The 24,909-nt window shown below is 43.3% G+C and overlaps 1 protein-coding gene across 1 annotated transcript in view; it reads left to right on the top strand.

Annotated features, from left to right (window-relative positions):
- LOC144753662 (calcium/calmodulin-dependent protein kinase type 1G-like) overlaps positions 1 to 14,849 on the top strand; it is a 338,654-nt gene extending 323,805 nt beyond the window's left edge. The window contains exon 13 of the mRNA XM_078641277.1: positions 11,894 to 14,849. The gene's annotated coding sequence lies outside the window, so the exon portion shown is untranslated. The remainder of the gene's footprint in view (positions 1 to 11,893) is intronic.
- The last annotated feature ends 10,060 nt before the right edge of the window (positions 14,850 to 24,909 follow it).

Raw genomic sequence — 24,909 nt, 5'->3', positions numbered from 1 at the left:
CCTACTACTAATCTGCGCTGTCAGACCTTGTCACCCCTCAGTTGTCTCATGTCTGTCCCCGTCACATGTCCTGGCTGTAAATATACTCTCCCCCGCCCCACTCCGTCTGCTTTTAGTATCTACTCCAGACCCAAGCTCAACTTTCGTCTGGCCCTTCTTAACACCCGCTCCCTCCCGAAACACAGTTTAGACATCCGAGATTTGATCGGGAGTCAGGAACTGGACATCCTATTTATAACTGAAACCTAGGGCGATGAGGCTTCCGGCCCGGACTTCTGCGCGGCCAGTCCCGAGGGTTATTGCGCGGTAAGACAGGACAGAACCACGGGGAGAGGTGGTGGCTTAGCCATCATTTATAGAATGATTTTCCAAATCAAAATCGAAGCCATTCCCAGAATGAATTGTGAAGCCTGTACCTTTTCCATCATACTGAATCACAACCAAGTCTTTAAGGAAATTCTTATCTATCGCCCCCCTGGTCCACACATCGGTTTTTTGTCAACCCTTGGGGATCTTACGGAACTCTCCTTGGGCTATCCGGACTATACCATGTTGGGGGACTTCAATTTCCATCTGGAAGTCCTTGTGGATAAAGACACCGCCCAACTGATTTCAGATTTACGGTCTGGTCTGTAGGTTTACAGCAGCTGGTTGCAACCCCTACTCATCAGGCAGGACACACACTTGATGACCTCTTCACCAACAATCCCAATATCGCACTGACCACAGTTCTTCCTGTAGTATGGTCTGACCATTCGTCAATCATCTTTACCATTCTGGCCCACAATTCCAATCCCCCGCAACAAATCTCCCGTACCCCCATCATTACCAGAGCCTGGAAAAACATAGATTTTCCTCTTCTGTCCAAAATTCTGGATGATTCCTCCTATGAGCCATCACTAAATTCTATCCTGTTGTCTAATAGATATTAGGACTGGATTCTGGACGCCATCAATAAAGTAGCCCCGGCTAAATCCGTTAATCCCAACCGGGCTAAACCATCCGCCCAATGGTTTACCGATGATCTTCGGCTACAACGCCAGTACTGTAGGAATTTGGAAAGGCGATGGCGCAAGCCCTATAGCATCCCAGATTAACAAACTTATAAAGATGCGCTTGCGTTATATAAGAAGGCCATCATTAAGCACAAAAGTGCTTTCTTTTGTGATCAGATTGAGTCTTCCCAGAACTCCTCTAGAAGGCTTTTTCAAATCGTCGAGTCTCTCTCCAATCCCCCGACAGGGCTTTTAATTGAACCATCTCAAGACCTCTGTAACACACTGGCAAATTTTTTCCTCACCAAGGTCATGAACATTTATTCATCCTTCTCCCCTTCAATGGGCCCGGACCATGCTGAAATTCTTCCTCAGCCCCCTCCTCTCACTCCCGTTTTTCCTAATTTCCATTTGACTACGACAGATCAGATTAGCATGCTAATCAACTCTATTAAATCGGGGTCTCCTTTAGATCCATGTCCCCCTTCCATTCTGAGCGCCTTAAATGAGGCTATCACCTCCCCTCTCACAGACCTGTGTAATTCCATCTTCCAAACATGTATATACCCTGAAATCTGGAAAACTGCGGTCATCAAGCCCTTGCTAAAGAAGCCTTCCCTGGACCCTTCAGATTCAGTCAACTATAGACCGATTGCTTGCCTTCCTTTTCCGGCTAAAATATTCGAAGCCATTATGAATAAACAGCTGGCGAGTTTCATCGATTGCCATCAGCTCCCAGATGACACCCAGTTTGGTTTCAGGAAGGGCCATGGGACTGAGATGGCATTGATAAAGGCCTCGGATGAGATTAGGACTATACTGGACCATGGCGGGGCAGCGGTCCTGGTACTTCTAGATCTCTCCACCGCCTTTTACACGGTCGATCACTCCATCTTGATCGACTGTGTCACATCCCTGGGGGTGACCCACTGTGCCAGGGACCTCATTGCCTCCTTTCTGGCTAATCGCACCCAGGCAGTAAAACTGGGCTCCTTTTACTCGCCAATTTTCACCCTCCCGTGTGGGGTGCCGCAGGGCTCTTCGCTAAGCCCCACATTATTTAATATATATGTGGCAGACTTGGCGAGAGTCATTAAAGCACAGGGTCTCCGCTTAACCACCTATGCGGATGACACCCAATTGGTGTTGGCGATACACAAAGATGGACCAGCTGTGGCCGCAAGATTTCAGGATGGAATGAGGACCATCAGTTCATGGATGTCAAGCAATTGCTTGAAGTTAAACTCGAACAAAACAGAGGTTATGACCTCTGGCAATCTTGCACCAGAATGGTCTTCCAGCTGGTGGCCCAGTGACATGGGACCACCCCCGGTTGCCAAGGTCAGAAATCTCGGTGTTGTGTTCGATGAGAAGATGTTGTTTAAACACCACATGAACGCGGTGGTCTCCTCATCTTTCTTCATGCTAAGGAAGATCAAAAAACTACTGCCATATCTCCCTCCAGGAGCAGGGAAAACATTGATTACCACGCTTGTTTTGTCAAAATTGGACTATGGTATTGCCCTTTTCCTTGGCGCACAAGAACAGATTCTATCTAAATTGCAGTCTGTGCAAAATGTTGCAGCCAGAATTCTGCTTAATATCCCCAGTCGCCGCCCCACCTCCATGTCCATACACCATCTGCATTGGTTACGAGTTAAGAGTCGTATAAAATTTAAGGCACTTTGTATCGCCTACAAAGCCATTCATGACTCTGGACCAAGGTTCCTCAAAGATGCTCTCCGAATCTATGCCCCACAAAGATCTCTTCGTTCTGCCAGCACCTATCTTCTTGCTGTTCCGCGTACCAGAACTACCAGCTGGGGAGATAGACGCTTCTTGGTAGCCACCCCCAGGCTGTGGAATTCCCTTCCTCTGCCCATCAAATCCAGTCCAACCCTCACTATCTTCCGAAAACTCCTGAAAACGTGGTTATTCGATCAATGATTTTAGGGTAGTTTCATCTCAGGAAGTCCGATATGCGCCGAGACACCCTCGGGTATTTGCGCGCAATAAAAATCTCAAAAACATAAACATAAACAAACATATTAAAGACAGCCCATCCCTGTTCTCCTTTAGAAAAGCAGTGAAAACCTGGCTCTTTTCTGCCTGCTAGACTCTGTACTGTCGATCCAGAACTCACTCTCTGATTTATCACAGCGCCAAGACGCCCATGGGCATTCGCCGCTCTATAAAATTATAAATCAAAGCAAAATCAATCAAATCAAATCAAATTGTATGCATTCTGGGCCCCCAACTTAATTAAAGAGGACTTAGGTGTGGCACTCATTTCTATCTTCTAGTCTCATTGCTAACAATATATATGTACTTCTTCAAAGGTGCAAATGCTTTGCCTGTTCTCCCAGTGATATAATTCCCCTCTGTTAAGTTACTTCAGCCCGTGTAATAACGCATTTGTGTTATCACATAAGCGAAGCAACAACACTGATCAGTCGGGGAATGAACATCAATGTCTTTTCTCTATTTTACATGGCATTAGCGAAATGCATCAGAACTGTAGATGGATAATGTTGCAGTTTACAGTGATGACAGATCCCCCTTAAATGCAGTTGATTCCTTGGAGTTTCGGAGGTAATACCTGTGCCTTTTTCCACCTTCCATTTCAGTCATACATGAAGCCAATATTATTAAAACGTCCTATAAACCGAAACATCGGGCCTGATTACAATGACTGTGGGACCACCACCAACAGCCCGTTGGTGGCGGTCCCACCGCCATCGTAATACTGATTGACGCCTGACACATTAGGATTGCGAGCTGATGGTTGAGGTTGAAGAGACTGACCGCCATGGATCCTACAGGCTCATGGGTTCCGTTGGTCTGTCGGAGGGACTTTTATCTCTACAGCGGTTGTGGTGCCTGCCAGGCACCGCCATAGGGATTATAATGTCACTTTCCGCCGGCCGTTTCTTGCAATGAAAAGGCAGGCAAACGGCAGGCGGAAAGGGACCTTGGGGGCCCATATCCGGCCTTCCTTCTTCTCTGGCACTCCAACATGGTCCATGGGGTATCCCTGCACCATTGGGCAGGCACCGCATGGTGCCTGCCACATAGTCCAGGGATATGCATGGGGTGCATATTTTGTACTGTGGCATATGCTGCTACCCGCAGCACCCACCGCAATACAAAATGTACACTGTGGGACCACCTTGAAGGAGGTCACTCCAGGTGGCGGACTGCTGATAGCTTGTCGGGCGGTCCCATTTCCCACTAGTATGGCGGTCGGATGTAAGTCTGACCGCCATCCTATTCAACCCCATTATATTTATGTCCCTCAATAAACGAAAAAAACACAGTTGATGGACAGAATGTAGAACAATGACATACATTCACCCCAGTACAAGGATCTGGGCCTAAATCCATCGTTTTTTTGCACTCCACACCACCGTGGGTTAGACACTGGCTATATGCAAATCAGCTCTGACCCTGTGCCTCATGGGAACAGTCCAGTCCGAACTACCAAGCCATGTCTTTCCCAGACCGGAATCAAGCATCCAAGGACCGGTTTCTGGCTATCAGCCTTCATCAGCCTGGATAGCTTGACTCCAGTGGTGTGGAGAGCCTGGGACTCACGTCTGAGCATACCCAGCCCACTCGGGGTGAAAATTGCAAAAAACACAGTTGATGGACAGAATGTAGAACAATGTCACACATTCACCCCAGTACAAGGATCTGGGCCTAAATCCATCGTTTTTTTGCACTCCACACCACCCTGGGTTAGACACTGGCTATATGCAAATCAGCTCTGACCCTGTGCCTCATGGGAACAGTCCTGTCCGAACTACCAAGCCATGTCTTTCCCAGAATGTAGAACAATGTCATACATTCACCCCAGTACAAGGATCTGGGCCTAAATCCATCGTTTGTTTTTGATTTTGGCCCAGATCCTTGTACTAATTGGCATGGAGGGAACGCCGCTGCCCGTGCGGACGGTCCCTCCACCTCAGGGGTAGCGGACGGACGCAAGTCTGTCCGCCATCCTAATCGACCACTTAATCAGGAACAGTATATTAACCCCTTCGATGCTGGTGACGGAACCGTTCCGTCATCAGTTACGGCTGAGCTGTGCTGATGACGGAACGGTTCCGTCACGACCGCGCCCTGTTCTGGAATGTCCAGCACAACGCTAACGCGCCGCACGGAAGCGGTTAATGAACTACTAGAAATCTACATTTTTTATGTCTCCCACCCAAAAGTGTCTTCCCAATAGAATGTGCTGCTCCATATCAGTAGAAGTGTGAGAAGTTGCACAGTCAGAACTTTGGGGCATATTAGCAAGAACCTCATTAAAATTATCACAGTTTTAGCGCCAGGAAACTGCCGCTAAAACGGCGATAATGGGCTTGCTAATATACTCTATGTCCTGCACATCTAACCTGGGCTTCTATTGGAATTCTATAACGCATATTAGCAAGCCCATGATTGCCGTTTTCGCAGCAGTTTCCTGCCGCTAAAATGACGATAATTTTAACGAGGTTCTTGCTAATATGCCCCTTAATTATTGTACAGAAATGTTGCAACAAAAAGTTAGCCGATAGGAAACTATTCCTGCAGCAGTGAGAGGGTATAAGGTACAATGGATCATCTGACAATACTTGGCAGCCATCTACTGAGCCTCCGTTCACTGCATGTGCCCTGCCCCACCATGATAACCTCCTGCCTTGTAAGCTCCTCATGCTCTCTGGCAAGGCCCCATTTCTGAGCTCTCCTACTTGCACACCATCCATAATCTCTGTGTTCGATCCCCATGCAAACACTTGGCTGCAGTTTACAAACCACTGTATGTCCCAACCTTTAGGGGCAACATGTTCTTTGTGTGGGAAACAGCCCAGCTGTGCCTGCCATAGGTCAGGAGTATTCCCCCAGTTCACTCAACATCCCCCTTACCTCTGTTTCTCAGACACTGATTCTCTCATGCTGGAATGTCTTCCATACAAAAAAAAGTAGGGGTCTATTCGTCCGCCCGCCAGCGCCCCAGGAAATGGGACCGCCACTGTGGCAGGCACATCCTAATAGCACCCCGGGACCCCCGACCTTATGGCGGGGGGGCCCGATTTACGATGGGATGACGGGCGGGCAAAGTCCGCCCGTCATCCTAATGAGGCCCTAAGGGCCTTAAGACAGGTTTGAAATTTGGATACACACGCCATGTCATGAATTGGTTACAGAGGCAAGAACACTTCGGGTCTAAAAAAGCACGAGACTCCAGTGGTGGTACCATCATAAGATTTTACTGCTGTAGGTGTAATGTTACTTGTTGCATTATATATCTAGATGCAGATATGGAAAGTGCAGAAAATTACCAGCTGGGCGGCACACTTGGCTCAGCAGAGATTTCTAAAGCATGTGTTACTTAAGAAATGCAGAAAGCCCAAAAGCACAATGTGTAAAGCGTGATGGTGCTCAAACCTGTCCAGGCTGCCCGCTCTGTCAAGTGGCACAGGAGCTAAATTATTGGTCACACCAGCAAATTATTTCTAAGCAGCCCTCGGCGGCCGACTGGAGTCCACTGGGCGAGGGAGAGTGCACTGCTGCATCATGCAGTTAAGAGACAGCAGTGAAAGGGCCCGTCATCACAAGTGGAGAGTCATGCTGCAGAGGGGAAGAAGAAGAAGAACTACAGAACGAACACAGTCACTGTCAGTCACAGTATACCAGTCACAATCAAATTAATTTAATTTTAGGAACGTGCATGATATTCTTTCTTTGGAAGTTCCCAGCTGCCTATTGAGGAACGTCAAATCATTAAGCCATACACAGGGTACGGTAGTATGCCCTACTTGCTATCGCCACTGTAAACTTTAGAACACGAGTTGATGAATTACCGGGTGTGTATTCTAGCACCAAATCTTAACGTTTAGCCGAATACATCCACCTTTGACAGAATTACTGAATAGAGTCATCCACAGTAAAAACTGAGATACAACTATGAACTAAGTGTTGGGCAAATTAAACATTGTTTTTCTTATTGTGGTGCTGGCTGCAGGCACAGTGGCAATGTACTGTGTGCGTGCTTACAGGACTTCACATTGTTGTCAACGTCGGTGACTGAGACTATGCAGGATGTTTTCATTTCACTAGCATCACCATAGAAGGAATTGAAGCTGCTTGGGTTGGCAGCTGGGCCCCTATAAAACAGCATGCAAGGGGCCCTGTAAGAAGCAAAAACTGCTGTGAGCCAGAGCAAGAAACCGTGAGGAGAACTGCCTATGGCTCTTCATGTGCTCTGACACATCTTTAAATTGCAACTATAGACTTTTTCCTTCCTCCCTGGCTGAAGCACCAAAACACACTGCAGCTCAAGACTGAAGATAAAGCTGAGCTGCTCTTAGGCACTGGTGGAAAGCAGCAGCCAGGTAACTCACCCAAGGATTGATACCTTTTCCAGTAAAAAAAAAATGGCCATTGGTTGTTATTCAAAGAATCTGCAAAGGCCTGGATCTGATAATAAATAGGACTGAATAGAAAATGTAATTTATTCTTTGGAACATGTCATTTTTGTATATGTTTACTTTAAGTGTTAGTCACTCATAGATCACCTCCAGAACACTTTTAAAACTGCTTATTAGTGCTTTCTGTCCACGTGCTTGGGCAAACCGGTCGTAACCGGTGTTGCTCTACCCCACACTTGGGTACAAGAAGGCTGGTGAGCAGCAAGGACGGCCTCTCTTTTTTGCCGCTCCCCAGCTGGGTAACCGCCCTCAATGGGTCCGGGCCTCCGGCGAAGGCCCTTAACTATACTTTTTGTTTTTTCTTCTCTGCATGTTTTTCCATTTGCGAGAGAGGATCAAATCGGCGGTCGTTCCAGCAGCATATTGTGATGCCCACGCATCCTTTTGTCCCATATTTCTACCGGTGACTACAGGTTCCATTCTAGGCACAGGGGAAGGTTTCCTCCAGCGATGCGCTTCGTCGAGGTGTGTTGCGCCCTTTGAGTGTGAATGGTATATCAAGCAGCCACTTCAGCAAGCTGCAGTTTGGCTTTGAGGCCTGTAGCACATTTGTAGCCGCTTGCAGCACATCGGCGGCATTGTATCTCTGTGTGGACAATATACCACCTCAATGGAGGGCATTAATGGGAGCATGTGTGTATGTAACTCTCCAGTCGGTATTTCTACAGGGGTGGAGTAGTGTAAGAACACCTCGTCAGGGAGGCGTGGGACGTGTGAGCAACTCTCCAGTCGGTACTAGCACAGGAGTGTAAGAACACCTTGTCAGGAGTCGCGAGTGAGGGCTGTGAGAGCACCCCTTCAGTCGTTACTAGTGCAGGTGGCATAAGAGGAGGGTGAGAGTAGCTCTTTAGCTGGCACTGCTGAGGGTTGTGAGGGTTATTCCTTATTCTCTTACGACCAGCACAAGGTTTAGTAATATTTTTGCAGCAAAGAGTACATTAGCTGCACGAGACTAAGCGAGCAAGTCTGTAGACATGTAGTGATCGCGCAGAACTAGAGTGAGTGACAGCATCTCTGGACACACCCAGGAAGGGACAAGAGTACCACTTCACTTTGATCCCTTGGAGGTACGGGCAGTAACTTGCTGGAGGACACTCGTGGGGTTAATGAGAGCACATCTCCAAAAGGAATTAGTGGTTTTGCCCAGGACTCTTTTAGAATCCCTTCTGTAGTGTGTGTTAAAGCAATGCATGGCATAAGGGTGAAAGTGTGCCGAAGCGCCTCCGGAAGCTTCTTAGAGTGTGGGGTGGTCTCATCTTTTCTCAGGTGTATTATGTACCTGATCAGAGGGTACTCAGAAGAGCACTCCCCCTTTTCTCTGAGAATGTCACAGTTATCTTTAGGGACTTAGGGGATCCACCGGGCTAACCCCCAATCATTAGGGGGAACATGTCAGGACAGTGCCAAGGAAAAGGGTGGCAGTAAAAAAATCAATGATCCATCAGTGAAGAATGGGGGTGTAATGAAGGCCTCTGTAGTCCCAGTGGTGCAGCCCCCCCTTTCAAAGGCCCCCATTCAATTAAAAACACACAAAGAGTGGTGAGATGTGGGAGTCTCTGGAACCACTCATCACATTCTGCAGGGTCCCCATCATTTTGTTTTATGCCACTAGCGAGGAAAGTCATTTTGGTTCGGGACAGTTCTTAGTACTCCCATGTTGTTAAGAGTCGGTAAAAGCATAGGGTGATGTGAACTGTGTCAACTGCAGAATAAAGATCAAATAGCTGTAATGACACAACTTACTTTGAGTCAACAGTAGTTAGTATTATTCTGTGTGACTCTCAATGCTTTTTCACTGCTGGGCCAGTACACAATCCACTTTGGCAATCTATGAAAAGGTTATTTTTTCTTTGAAAGCTGATATTTCTCTGCAGGCGGATCTTTTAATAAGCATGCCTAATACATGATTTTGGAAATTAGCTTCAGTTTTGTGGGTCTGCATGGTCAGGATCTCTCAGTTCTTTGTGAACCTCAAATCTTAGGAGGAAATTATTAACAAGCAGTTAAATAACGTTGAAAGGCTCCTTGAGAAGATCTAAATGGGCCATAAGGCAACAATTCCTACTTTAATTGAGACTGTTGAGAGGATTAAGCTGACTGCTAAGGTTGCAGGGCTGGGCAGCGCTGACTAGCACTGGTGAAACTTTTAAAACTCTTCCTCTGGGTACTGTTGGGGCCAGCATTATGAGAGGCTGCAAGCAGTAAATAAACTCCGGCAGCCATGTTCAGCCCGGACTCACGTGGCATGACCTATCAGGCAGCAGGCACCACCAAGCTGAGACTGTCCAGCAGCCTCTGTGGTGGCACTAACTGGAGTGCCACATAGAGCAAGGCGTCGGGCTGATTGTGGGCCATTGTGAAAATGTTCCTGTTAATTGCAGTGCAGTAGGATGCTGGAATTAACAGGAATACTTTCACAAGTGCCCATAATCAGCCCTCAGCCGAGAAATGCAGCAAGCCCAAAAGCACGACGTGTGCTTTACACGTCATGCTTTTTAACTTGATGCCATATCTTCTCTTAATGGAGCGCAGTGAAGACTGATTGTGGGCACGTGCAAAAGTATTCTTGTTAATTGCAGCACCCTACTGTGCTGCAATTAGCACATATTTTCACAATGGCCCACAATCAGCCCACAGCTGTGGCCCATTAGGAAAGAAATGTAGCAAGGGCAAGAGCCACTTGCTATGAACCGCATCCCCAAAACCTGAAAATTACTGGTTTTCACGCCGCTCGTGTTTTAAAAGCGGCAGTGCGAATAATCTCCCGGTATGTGCGCGCCTTACTAAGGCCAGTGCGCGCTCAAGGTCACTGAGGTGTGCGGGAGCGCACGCGCGCACGTTGCAGGGAACACTGCTTGTGAATGGCAACTCTGCATGCAGGATAAGGTGGTCCTTCTTTTAAGCATCTGAATTGTAACTTTCTTCTTTTTTTGCTCTCAATATGATTTATGTGTGGTGGACATGGCCCATTCTGCAGGGTCATCTCCAAACGTTTGCCTTCATCCTCCATAATTTCTGATCATGTTTTAGGACTCTGTGCACTTTACCACTGCTAGCCAATGGTAAATTGTATATGTTCTCTCATCTAAACATGGTAGAATTGGCTTACACCCAATTGGCATATATAATTTACTTGTAAGACCCCAGTAAAGTGGTACCACATGTACCTGTTAATGAAATGCTACAGCACTGATTGTGCCATTTATTTAAGTAGCCCCTTTAAACATGTATCAGGCATATCACTGCAGCCTGTGTGTGCAGGATTTAAACTTCCAGGCTCAAACCTTCCTTTTAAATACATATACGTTAGGGTAGGCCCTGGGAAGCCTAGAGGGTAGGGTGCAGTGCATTTAAAATTTTGGAGATGCACCTTTGAGTTGTACATGTCCTAGTAGTGTCAAACTCTTAAATTTGTTTTTCACTGCTGCAAGGCCGTCCTCCTCCTCCTCCATAGGATAACATTGTGGTTACCTTATTTCACTGAATACGTTGCCACTTTCAAACTAGAACAGGTAACCAGAGCATGATTGGTGTCTTTGGAATTGTAAAGAAAAATCCTCTCTTATGGTAAAGTTGGATTTTCAATTATAATTAAAAAAATGCTACTTTTAAAAAGTTGACACTTATTGTCCTTCCTTTAGCTAATTAGTGCCTGAAGCCTGTCTCTTGGTCACATGACTCGATATAGCTGTCAGTTTGTGTATTCTTCCTAGACAGCCACTGTTAGAAATGGGATTTCTTGTTGGCTAAGGCTTGCGCCAAAGAAAGCCCTTGCTCCATCGTGGTCTGCTTGAACTTGTGACTTTCTCCTGGTCTCACATGAGCAGATAGTTGCAAGTGGAGCTTTGGGCTTATTGGCACTCTTTTTACTTAAATCTTTAACATTCATCTCCCTGGTTCAACTGATTGGACTGTTGTCATTTTGGCCTAGATTTATTTTTTCAATTGTTTTAATTTTTTTCTAAATTGGGGTGGGAATTTTCTTGTGATGTGCTTTCACTTTAATACTGTTCGAAGTGCTGCATAAATACTTTACATATTTCCTCTAAGTTAAGCCTGAATCCTCTGTGCCAAGCTACCATAGGTTTAAGCACAGGTTAATTTGGGATTTATGTGTGCCTGACCCTGACAAGGATTGTAACTGCTATTTCAGTAGGGTTTTACCCCCCTCAACCAGTAACCCAATTTCTCACAACATGCCAAAAAACATTTTCGGAATCAGGCCAATTGTTTTTTTTTTTTTTAAATAATAGCTTGTGAAGTATCAAGTGTCATGTTGATCAGTTGTCTTCCAATTGTCATTTTCGTAGGTTTATCCATAGAGCACCAGGTGACTTTCTTTGGTCAGATGTAAAAAAATTAAAAATGCACACCTTGTCTTGGATATTCGGTCATATGATTTTTTTTCATATTGTCTTTCCACAGAAGGGCTGTATCCTATCCACATTTCTGCACGTTGTAGACAAGCGTCAACAGTGCTTTGAATGAGGAGAAAAAATTTGGAGAACATTTGTCTTCATTTTTTCCTTTGGGGTCCCCAGCCACACAAACTGGTAGTTTGTGATGAATATTTAAGCCATGGAGAGCTCTTCGCTGTGAAGGACACGATGGCTGAAAGAGAGCATTGGATGGAGGGGATATGAGGATGGATTTGAAACTATATCTTTGAAAAAAACACCTTTGCAAAAAAGAAATGTAAACATGTATTGACTGTGGTTTCATGGTGGTTTTGTATACATGTATATTTCACTTCCAATAGCAGTTATTTGATTTGTATTTGAGCCATAAAACACTAGACTAATTGAAGATGGCAAATAAGAAATTTGCATTTACATAGGGTACAGTTGTTCTCAAACAGAATGAAATTACCTCTTGAGGTAGATCAGATAGATCAAACCCACTGGAGACATGGACATTGATAATACAAAGCTTTTCTTATTGTTTTCAGTGCACATTCATTAGCTTAATAGGGCTATTCAGTACCATATTTGTATCAGTTTGAAAACTAATTAGGATCGCTAGAAAAAAAGGATTGTTTTCTAATTTGATTCTTGTGAAAATCCTTTGTGAAAATTGCATTGGAGTTGTGTTTGCTAGAGCTGGCAAATGTTTATAGGACAGATACAGGATGCAGAGTATCTGTTGCAATGCTATGTTTGCAAGTTAAGTAGAATGTATCATTTTGTGTTTTGTTGTCTCAGAGGATACACTTCTTTAATGTTAATAGCATAATGTATTTTAACTATTTTGTTAACATTGTTTTCAAGGTTGCTTTCATTAGTAGCCATTTGAGCAAAAGGATGGCTAATCGGCTTCCAAAGTTTTGCATCATTCACTACTACTTTAAGCAAAGTATGTAACGATGTTGTGACATGCAAAGTTTTCAAGCAGCAGCAAAACTCTTAGTTAACTGGTGATGGCTGTGTCAAATTCCATCACAGTCTACTGATGACATTGTATAGCTTGATCTGTCATTTCCTCACACTATTGTGCGTAATTTCGACCTGTCTTCACACTGCCACATCTTAAAAGTTGATGATATTATATGGCAGCAAGTCAAAGTGATGTCATTGAAAATGTCTTATTGCTACTATTGAGAATATTGTTCGACCTCTATTGGGATGCTATATGAAGTTTGCAGTTTTATTTGTTCCACTGTTTCTGAACAACATTGATTGTCTCCAGGTAAACTCAAAACAGGTTTTAAAGAGTAGACCTTTCTATTTGTACCCTAAGGTCACCTGGGCAGCAATAACACATGTGATCTCTGTTGGACATTTACATGTCTACATTTATAGATATTCATGGCTCCTTTAAATAGCCATTAGCAAATGAGTCTAATTAGTATTAAACAACAGTCAAATCAGGCAACAAGTGCATAGCGGCATGATGCAGCAATCAATTAGAATATCAAGTATACTGTGGTAAATAGCTGTGGTGCTTCTTAGAAATCAAAATTATGATAATAATGTAAAAGCGTTTTGGGTCTTTTTAAAGAGGACAAAGGGTACATACCAACAATGATCACTACATATTCATAAAGTGAGTGGATATTTGATACATGACCTGTGTTGTAAAGAACATTAAAAAGGTTTTTGCATTTTGTATGTAAAGCAACCTGAAGTTTAGGTTGAAGTCAAGAAGGGATGAACAGCCAATAGAGAGTAGCAACAATCTGACATAGAGAATTAGAATCTGTCTTCCAGCCCTCTATGCATTAAAAGATTTTAAACACTCGTGCATTGCAGGCTGACTGTGGAGAAAAATAGAAACTCATGCAGTCCAAATGGACTGCTCCTTATATACCCTACAGGCAATAGGATGAATTTGCATGGTGGAAAATTTAATTTTTACAAAGACATACTCCCAAAACAGAAGAAGTGGCATGGAGCTTCAGGATATAACAACATTTTCTGTATCACCTGAAAATCATAAATCTGACACAGGAGCAGATGTTTCAGCTTATATAGATACATACCTTTTTTGTGAATTAAGGCCACATTGCTTACAATTCAGGCACATAGTCTAAAATAGCTAAGAAAACATAGTTATTTCCTTTAAGAACAAGTAAGAATCATACCAATATGAATTCAACATGATATTTGTCAGTGACTAAATTTCACAGATCATTATGAAACAGTCATCTTAAATGAAGACTCTGGTGAAATACATAGTAGTTACATTCCTTAAAAAAAAAGCTTCTTTAGTAAAAGACAAAAAATGTCACACCTTGTTTCTCAGCGTAAACATCACAATTTTGCTTCCTAATCTATCAAAGAGTCAAATGTTTATTTGCAGGATGTCATAATGTTTAAAGAACACAAAGGTGAAAAATTACAACAGAACTTTCTATGCAACTGTGTGAGTGAAATGATAAACAACACATAATGGAACACCTTCTTAATCAACATGACAACTATTGAAAGACCTGTCCTGAAAAGCATGGGATTAATTGGTGCATCTCTTTAGACTTCTGAGCAATGCATCAAAGATCATAAGAATGTCATAAAAAGGTTTGCAACAGAATCGCGTGTGCTATGAAGATTTGGGTACTTAACAATTCAGAATTGTAGAAGGGCAATGCAAATCTTGCATAATGGAAATGATTTTGTATATTTTTTTAAAACAAACCACTAGGAATTTTGCACACTCGTGATATTATGTCTATTCAAATTTTATCTCGCTATACTTTCTTCACAGCATCTTTTCAGTTAATGTATGCTTTAAATGCACTTGGGTAGGCATGATAAATGTTTCCATATTCACAGTTAATTGAAAATGAATGAATAATTGTTACACTATTCACACAGCGCTTATTAATAAATCATAAATGGTTAATTTTTATTTGAAGATGAGAAATAAATATAGTAATCATAAAAAACACATACATCTCGTTGTCTTGATTTAAATTACATTCTCCAAAACAGTTGTGTGTTCAAACAAATCCCAAGTTGGTGAAATTTGAGCACCCTGTTGCCTCCTCTAATGGCTGGTGGCATATTCTCAACACCAAAAACATAAAATACACAATGCAAGAGTGATATGTGTGATAATGAATAGGAGAATGTGCGTTCATTTTTCTTTGCAGTGTTTCAAAACTCTACCACATAACAAGGCAGTCATCACAGATAATTTGTATAAAAAACAATTATGCCCATCACACGGGTAGTATTACAATTGACAAAAAAAATAATTGAAGATATAAAACTGCCAATAAAATGAAAGGTTTTGTTCATGTGTTCCCAAGTGAGGTGTACTTCAATACCGAAGAAACAAAATTCTGATGCAGCAATGGGCAGCCAATTGTTTTAAATTTGTCTAAGTTAATGTCACTGAAGCTTCAGATTTCTCTTCGATTAAGTATCATTCTATATAAGACAAGAAATGTGTCATAGAGTATTTCAATTGACTGCTCTTCAATATAATTCCCAGGAACTTCTGTATAATGCAAGTCATTTAGGGCCTAATTATGATGAGAGTCAGAAAGCCTGCGACCGCACGTCGCGGAACTCATCAGGGTTGTCCCCTTTCTCTTGTAATATGTACCTTTTTTATCAAACCTTTGGCCATTAGCATCAGGGCCAATATGGGTATTGAGGCACCAATTCCGGGAATGTCAAAGGTCAAACTATTTGTGAATGATGTAATACTGTACCTCAAGCCAGAAGGACAAAATATTAAAGAAATACTGTCAGAATGTGATCGTTTTCAAGCAGTTGGGAGATACAATATAATTTATAGAAAACAGAATTGCTTTTATTTAATGCCTCTCTCAGTATACTCCCTTTAAATGTTCAGCAACAGGCCTTATAATAATCAACCAGTTAATTATTTAGGGATAAAAGTAGCTAATCAATTTGCAGAACTTTATAGATTGAATTATGAAATGATGATGAGAAAGATCAAGGATTTATTGGATAGATGGCCATATCTCCCCCTTTTACGTTGACAGGGCGCGTAGATCCGATAAAAATGTCTATCCTACTTTTGTTGATTTTTCTTTTCACTAATTTCTCAATCAACATTTATAGGGCATACTTTAAGGTATTGAATATACTTTTTGGGTGTTTTATTTGGAATAAAAAGGCTCCAAGAGTTGAATTTCCAGTGCTTCAGCCGAATGTTAGTCAGGGGGTATTAGCATTACCTAATATGTATTCATGTTATGAAGCAGCCCTTCTAGATGGATTAGTTCGAATTATACATGCTAAGGGATCTCAGGATTATTTTTTTATGGAGAAGATGGTGCCGGAGGTGGGAATCACAGTTGCCGGTATTTATAAAGACTGCAAAAGGCCCAAAAAAAGCAAGATGCAAACCACTTCAGGGGTATTGTTGGTGACTTCAAACATTTTGCGCCTCAAAAGGACAAACTACTGGGTATGGGTATTTGCAGCTAAATGAAGGTCAGGCGTTGGGTCTACCAACACCAAATAGCCAGATGAGGGATTGGTATATAAATGGATTTAAAGAATTAGGACATTTTAGGGATGGAGGAAATAATATATCTTGGCAGAATCTCCAAGCAAGATGCCGATACTGCTGCAAGCTTCTTTATTTTGGGTACTTGCAGATAGTACATTTTGTAAGAAAATGTAATAGTCAAATGAGTTCCATCTCCTCACTTATAATGAATGCCCTGTTTAGGACAAGGATGAAGGGGGAAGGAAATTGATATAGGCTACTATGGAGCCAAGGGGAGTGACACTTGACAAAACCTTTTTTTAGAAAAGATTACATTGACAACCCTTTCTGAGGCGGAATGGCAGGTGATTTCAAAATTAGGAAATAAGACCTTAAGAGATGCGAACTTCAACAGAATGTCTTTTTTAGCTCGATGGATGCCATATTATACTCTTAAAGCCCTACACAAATTGTATCCGGAGTTGGAAGATCGATACTTTCGATGTAAGCACTTGGGGGAAGGGGGCATTGGTTGCATACATTTTTTACCTGTCCCAAGATTACACTGTTCTTGGAACAAATATTTGATGCCTTAAGCAGGAGACTAAACACACGGAAGGAGCCTGATGCAGGTGTGCTACTCTTCGGGTTCTGAAAACAAAGGCAAAATCAAGTATTGAGAAAAGACGTTGATATATTTATTACTATTACCTCTAAAGTTGCCTGTTCTTTGATTTTGCAAAACTGGAAGACAAATAGAGCACCAACCTTTCATGAATGGTATAACAAAATGAGTCCTACTCAAAAGTTCAAGAAGGGATATGCAAGAAGGGTTGGTGGTCTCAAAAGATTTAGCGCCTCCTGGCAATTTATGAAGGAGATTGAAAACCAATAGGGCAGGATTCCACGTAGTAGTTTTTGATATCCTCGATGAGCTAATAAGGCATATAGCATATAGAAATATTGAAGTCTCCATATTAGATCAATGTGTAAACAATTTACTCTTAAAAAGATGATCTCTGGCTGAGATCATGAATGAAACCTAATGAGATGCACTTTATGATGTGCTTCTAAACAAAGCACAGTGGCACTTTCGAGCACATATGCACTTTCTGAATATATTAAGGATCTATTGTTTTGAGCAGAAGGCTGCTAGATTTAACATTCCTGTACTTTATTGAAAGTATAGCGCATAATTTCACTAATGCACATCTGCAATTTGTAGTCATATGCAGGATCTAATGTATTGTTGAAATGATAATGATGAATGGCTTGTATACTATGTAGCTTCTTTAGTACACTTTATTGAGCGTATATTTGTTTATCTTTTTTTGAGTACATATGCATCTTCCGGACATATCAAGGAACAAATGTTTTGAACAGCCAGCTGCTAAATTTAACACTCTCGCACTTTATTGAAAATATACTGGAATATTCCGCTTATGCACATCTGCACTTTGTAGACATATTAAGGATTACATGTATTGTTGAAATGATAATGGCAAATGTGTTGTATCCTATGTCGGTGCTGAGTAAAAATAAAAAAAGCTAAGCAAGACCAACTTGCACGCCCTGCATGACTTTATAATTCTGAAATAGTGCAACATGGCACAACTCGCTGCGTTGTGTTACTCTGGCACAGGGAGGCATTCAATGGTTGGAGCATGGGTGTTCCCATGCATCCACCTATGGATTTTGGCTCATTTCCAGATTTAACAACAATGGTACACATGGGAGTGCGTCAAAATGCAACCTCTCCCAAGGGGAGGTGCAACAAGGAGAAATATGCCTCTGAGGATTGTTTTTGTGCAACAACACAACCCTCAGTGCATAACAACTGTGCTGCCTACAAGGCAAGCGTCATTGCACCACCACACAAAGGTGCCTGCATTGGTGCTAAGCAGCCGAAAGGAAGCGAGCACAAGGAACAGACAGGAATGCATTGTATAATTTTTAATACAGCTCGTTCCTGCCCCTTCCCTTTCATGCAGGTGGCTTGCTGCACTGCCCTGCATGAACGTTTGCTACATCTGCCCCCTAGTCTCTATTCTGCCATATTATGCCAATTAAGTGTCAATTAACTGATTCAGGATAACCCTGATAATCAGTATAAAAATACATATAGGTGAAGCACTTCAAAATTACAAATCTTCTTTTATTTTCTCCATGAGGTAACCCCTTTAGTGCTCCCGTCAGCCAAAGCCCGTTGTGAGCACTACCTCCGTAGTGCTGCACACGTCCATTGGCTGATGCGGCCCCGCCCACTCATTAAAACCACCACAGCAGAATTCGCACCACGGTTAAGCGGTTAAAATAGACCTGAGGTAATGGAGTGTGTTGAGAAGGGACAACTGTATAAGTTGGTTACATGTAAAAAATTGGGATGACTGCCTGTGACACAAGAGACTTGAACACATCCTGGTTAAAAGGCCCCTTGTCATGCCATTAACAATAAAATAGGGACATACTGCTCTGCAATTCTGGTAATGGATTAAATTAGATATCTGAAGAATCCCTTCAGTCCAATAATAATCTTCAGATTTTAAGATTTCCTCAGTTCTGCCCATTTTAGCTTCTTAAACAACAGTGGGCCTAATTATAGGCTTGTTGCCCTGATGGATGTGGAGGCAAAGAGCTGCAAGCATGGACAGAGTTAAAAGGTATAATCCCCAAAAATCAAACTGGTTTCAGAAAAGGAATGGGCACAAATATGAATCTAGCCGCGTTAGCAATTCTCATGGGAAAAGCAGTACAAAAGAACACAAGACTTTTTGCGTGTATTATAGATCTTAAATCTGCTTTTGACAGAGTCCCAAGAGAATGACTCTCGATGAAACTGAAAGAATGGGGACTTCCACAACAACTAATCAATGCCATAGTAGCCCTCCACAACGAAACCTGGGCTAGGGTGAAGTTGGGAGATGGTAGTATTGTATCCTCCAAAATAAATATTTACAATGGGCTGAAACAACATTGCGTTTTGGCCCCAAGCCTCTTTAATTTGTACCTAGCAAACTTGCAAGTTTATTTGTCTAACATAAATGGTCTTCCTCCAAAGTTGTAAAAAGACCACATACAGTATCTGCAATACGCAGACGATATTGTGGTCTTAAGCCAAACTTCGGCTTACTAAGAGTCATTAACCACCTGATTACATACTTTGACTAGCAAGGATTAGAGATAAATAAGAAAAAACAAAAGTTGTGCAATTAGCAGGACCTAATCGAGGAAAATTGACGTGGTTTGCCAAAAACAAACAAATAGAGGAAGTCAGTACATATAAGTATTTGGGGATTAATTTGGGCCGTGATATGTCTTTCACTATACAGAAAAGAGCAATAAAAGCAAAGGCCCAAACATCAATCTTTGCTTATAAACAATTGAAACAAAAAATTGTCCATCATACAGTCACCTCTTGAAAGTAATGGCCTCACAACTACTTCCCGCACTCGCATATGGTTTGGAAATATGGCATGGCTGGGAATTTGAAGTATTAAATGAACTTCAGGTAAAGGTGTATAAAGCTATTTTCAACCTTCCAAAAGTGCATCACCAGCAAAGATTTGTCTGGAAATTCGGTCTACAAAATCAGGAATTCCAGCGTCAATCAGTTTTTGTAAAACTATGCTGGAAGCTTCGTTCCGCAGATCCTGGTTCACTAAACAATCTTTGCTGGACCAAAATAAAAACACAGTTTGATTTGAGAAAATCGCAACTATGGGGCGAATACTTACGATCAGCATTGGCTGCACTAGACATACAAGAGGCATGGGATAGTAAGATGGAAAGGGCGGCATTCAATAAAGAGGGTAATAGTGCTGCAAAAAATCGCTCCCTTTTTGAAGACAAAAGATTATTGGTAAAACGCAAACACTCCTGTTCAGTTATGAACTCTTATGTCAAACCAAAACCGCAAGCCTACTTAGTGACACATTTTCGATTGTTCCTAAAAAGGAGTTTTATACTGTATCGGTTTGGAGAATATGAAACCAAGGATTTGCGATTATCATGGAAAGGAAAATTCTAAAATTCAACTTACCGTTTATGTGGATATCATACCGAATCTTTAAGTTACTTGATGTGTGTCTGTCCCATAGTGAAAGAAGCTAGAATGAGACTTTTAAAACCAATTTTAAAAGAACTTAATATACGTACTTGTAGACAAACCGTAACTTGCTGTCTGGGGGGGAAATCAACTATTTTATTCTGTCGAGGGGTTAAGCTACTCACCTGGATTGACAATCTCCTATGAATAGTGGACAATACTTTGAGATAGGCTACAAACGAGTTGGAAGTCAACACATGAATTGTAAAAAAATAAATTTCTTCGAAATGCTTTTATACGTAATCCATTTAAAAAAATGCTGTAAATATTTTTAATCAATTATTTTTATCTTCAGTATTTTGCTTTATGGTTATGATAACCAAATACAGTTTTCTTTGACTGACTGACTGTGGGCCTAATTATGATGAGGCTCGGAAAGCCTCCGAACTGAGTTTGGAGGCTTTCCGAGCCTCATTGCAGTTTCGAAACCCACAGCCTCATTACAATGGAGGCTGTTGGTTTTGAAACCCTCATGACATTCAGGCTGGCTTCAGAATGGCTCAAGGTTGCCATCCGAACTGGCACGTAATCCTAATGGACGGCATTTTACAATGTCGGTTTGCTGTGAGGGTTTCCATGCTGGGCTTTCAGACATGGAAAGCCTGTAGGAAGGTGACTTTTGGAGTTGCATCAAAATTCGGCAATCTGATTTGGATGTGGGTTGGACCCGTATCCGCAATAGTTGTATCTGCCCAACATCAAAAAAAGGCCCTATATGTTAGGCTTTGCTTTTATTGATTCAAGGGTCACCACCTACATCTTACTGAGATTGCTAAATTTGTTTTGTGTGGATCTGATCAATCAATCCAAAGTCTATAAATCTTATTTAACCATTATTTTATATAAATAAATGTAATTATGTTTTGGAAGAAACTTAGATTTTGAATGCAAACCCCTATCTTGACTTACATTGTGATAGTGTTTTTATTTTTTTTGTGAATATTTTTTTTTTAGATTATAAAACCTCTTGAAATACACACATTATTTAAGTTTTAAAATGTTAAAGGCAGTGCCCAAATAATTAATTAAGCACCCAAGAACCTTCTTGTGATTACATCTCAAAAATCAAGTTGAAATTCTCTACGTTGCTTCTGCTTGATTGAAAAACAAGCACATATTTTTAAATTCGTTCAATGACACAATTTCTTAGCAATTGATTCAGTGATTCATTGTTTCTATTACATAGTCCTCACAAATACATTTTATGAGGTGCACATTTGCAAGATCCAAATAGCTCAAAAATTCGAAACTGATTTCATCTTATCCTTAAGAGTTTTGGAATTTTTGTGGAACACTTTAGAAATTTATATTAACAGATGTTACAATTGCCCATACAAAACTCACCACACCACTGAATAGTATTTGAATTATTAACCAAAAAAATTTCTTAGAGCATTACCTCTGACTCATTGTCAGTGAAATTGCTCTCCCACCCTCGCAGCTTCACCATTAAGTGAGGCCTCCCCTGAGCCCCTGCACTTTCAAGTGTTGGTGTTCGAGGCCCTCATCCACCCGCAGGTTATACCTGCGCCTCATCCCTGGTGGTCAGTGGACCTCTGTCTCCTTTTTCTCGGTTCGATTTTCCTCTCCGATTCACTCATTTTTAGCCTCATTTCAATCTCTCCCTTTCACTCTCGTATCGCTTTCCTCCACTTTTCTTTCACTTTTCTGCTTTATTTCACCTTTATTCCTCTCTTTTCCCTCTTCTGCCTGTTTTCCATGCCACTGCTGCCCCAGTGGCCCCTCACCCCCAGCACGACCAGCGTGACAGGCCTGATCCAGTTCCCCTCCTCACTCCCGGGTCCTAGCTGTCCAGCCCTCCCCAACCCCTACTTAATGGCAGGCGTGCGCAGCGGGCGCGACACTTGTGCGCCGAAGGCTATAACCCGACCGCGACCAGCGCCAGGGTCCCTGGACCTCTGCAATGCCAATGCTATGACCCAGCGGCACTCCACACACTCAACCTAGGCCACAAAAACAACTGCACGCTTGCATCACCCACGGACCCACTTCAGCTGTCAATGCTGCCAGCACACCTGCAGCATCGCCAGAAACACGGACCCAGCACAACCAGCCCGCAAGAAAACACCCGAACCGAAGACCCTACAATGCATCCTCCTCAACATCAGATCACTCCACAATCACACCACTGAAATCTGGGACCTCCTCGACAGCACCACCCCAGACGTAGCATTCTTCACAAAAACCTGGACCAACACCACCTTGGGACCAAACATCGCTATTGCCATTCCTCAAGGATACAAGATCTCCAGGAAGAACCGCCCCACCTGCCTGGGAGGGGGAATCACCATTGTCCTAAAATCCACCCTCCGTCTGAGCACACTCCCCAACGAGCCCACAGACCTGATGGAACACCTGCACTTCAAAAGACTGGTCAGCCCTACCACCACCCTCTGGGGAACCCTCATCTATCGACCCCCTGGGCCCCACGGACCATTCGCCAACTCCATCACGGACACCATCTTCCCACATGCCATTGCATCCCCCAACTACACCCTGCTGGAAGCCCTCAACTTCCACCTCGACAACCAACTAGACCCCAACACCACATCCCTTCTGGACAACCTCCACAACATTAAACTTAGCGAGATCATGACCGTACCCACGCACTCAGCAGGACACACCCTCGACCTCCTCTTCACAACAGGATACTCCATCTACTTCAGCCACACCACCAAACTCCCATGGACAGACCATCGATGCATCTACTTCACCTTCAGAACACCCACCATCAACAGACACCAGCACTTGCTCCCATGAAGAAACTGGACCAAAATCACTGATGACCAGCTTACCTCATCACTCAGCAACTCCACCCTGACCACCGTGGAAGACGACACCCCCAACACCTCTGCTCAAACTCTAAACAGATGGATCATCGAAAGCGTCAACACCATAGCTCCCCTCAAGAAGAACATTAACACACACGCCAAGAAGGCCAGATGGTTTACCCCCGAACTCCGAGAATCCAGGCACACCTGCCGCCCCCTCGAGAAGACCTGGAGGAACTCCAAATCTACAGAAGCCTACAGCAACTTCAAAGCCGCCACCACCACCAGCTCATCAGAAACACGAGAAAACTGCAATTGAAGACAGAATCTCCACACATGCACACAACAGCAAGGTACTCTTCAACATCCTCAAGGAGTTCACCCAACCCACCAGCGAGTCGACAGACATTCCCCCCTCACAAGACCTCTGCAACAAACTCAGCACCTTCTTCCACCACAAAATTAAGAACATCTACAACAACTTCGACGAAGACAACCAACACACGGAACCCCCACCAGCCAACCCTACACCCTGAAGCCTACGATTTGCAGTTGGACAGCCCTCATCACCAAAGACACACTGAAGACGACGAAGTAAATCCACTCCAGGGCCCCAACCGACCCTTGCCCCTACCACATCTTCAACAGAGCCGCCGACACCATCGCACCCATACTTCGCCACACCATCAACCACACCCTGGTGAAAGCCTCCTTTCCTGATGACAGAAAACACACCGAGATCAACCCCCTCCTGAAAAAGCCCTCGGTGGACCCCACTGACCTAAAAAACTACATACCCATCTCCCTGCTCCGGTTCCCAGCGAAAGTCATTGAGAAAGCCATCAACAGCCAAATCGCCACCTTCATCGGGGAGCACAACATCCTCGACCCATCACAATCTGGCTTCAGAAAAAAACCGAGGCACAGAAACCGCCCTCCTCACCACAACAGACGACATCCACTCCCTACTGGACAAAGGAGAAACAGTAGCCCTCATCCTCCTCAACCTTTCAGCGGTCTTTGACATGGTATCCCACCGCACCCTAATACGCAGACTCCATGACGCAGGTATCCGGGGCAAGGCCTCGACTAGATCTACTCTTTTCTCTCTGGCAGAATACAGCAGGCCAGACTCCCCCTTAACTCTCGGACCCTACACCAACCACCTGCAGAGTCCCCCAGGTGTCCTCCCTCAGCCCAACACTCTTCAACGGCTCCTCTTTCCCCCATCATCAGAACCTATAGACTCAACATTGTTTCATATGCAGACGACACCCAACTCATCTCCTCCCTATCCAACGAAGCCAACACAGCCAAACTCAACTTTCCAGGAGGCATGGAAGCTGTTGCCAAATGCATGTAAAGCAGCTGCCTACAACTCAACACAGACAAAACAGAAGTTCTCATCATGGGCACACACCCCAATGCCTGGAACGACACCTGGTGGTCCCCCACCCTCGTTAACCCACCAACACCCACCGACCACGCACGCAACCTTGGAATCATCTTAGACTCCGAGCTCAAAATGGACCACCAGATCAACTCCATCACATCCTCCTGCTTCCACATCCTCTACCTCCTATGTAAGACCTTCAAATGGATCCCCCTCAGGCACAGAAAAACCATCACCCACGCCCTTG

The sequence above is a fragment of the Lissotriton helveticus genome, chromosome 5_1 (assembly GCF_964261635.1).
Source record: "Lissotriton helveticus chromosome 5_1, aLisHel1.1, whole genome shotgun sequence".
Lineage (NCBI taxonomy): Eukaryota > Metazoa > Chordata > Amphibia > Caudata > Salamandridae > Lissotriton > Lissotriton helveticus.
Note: the sequence above shows the minus strand (reverse complement) of the source record. Positions and strands in the feature narration are given on the sequence as shown.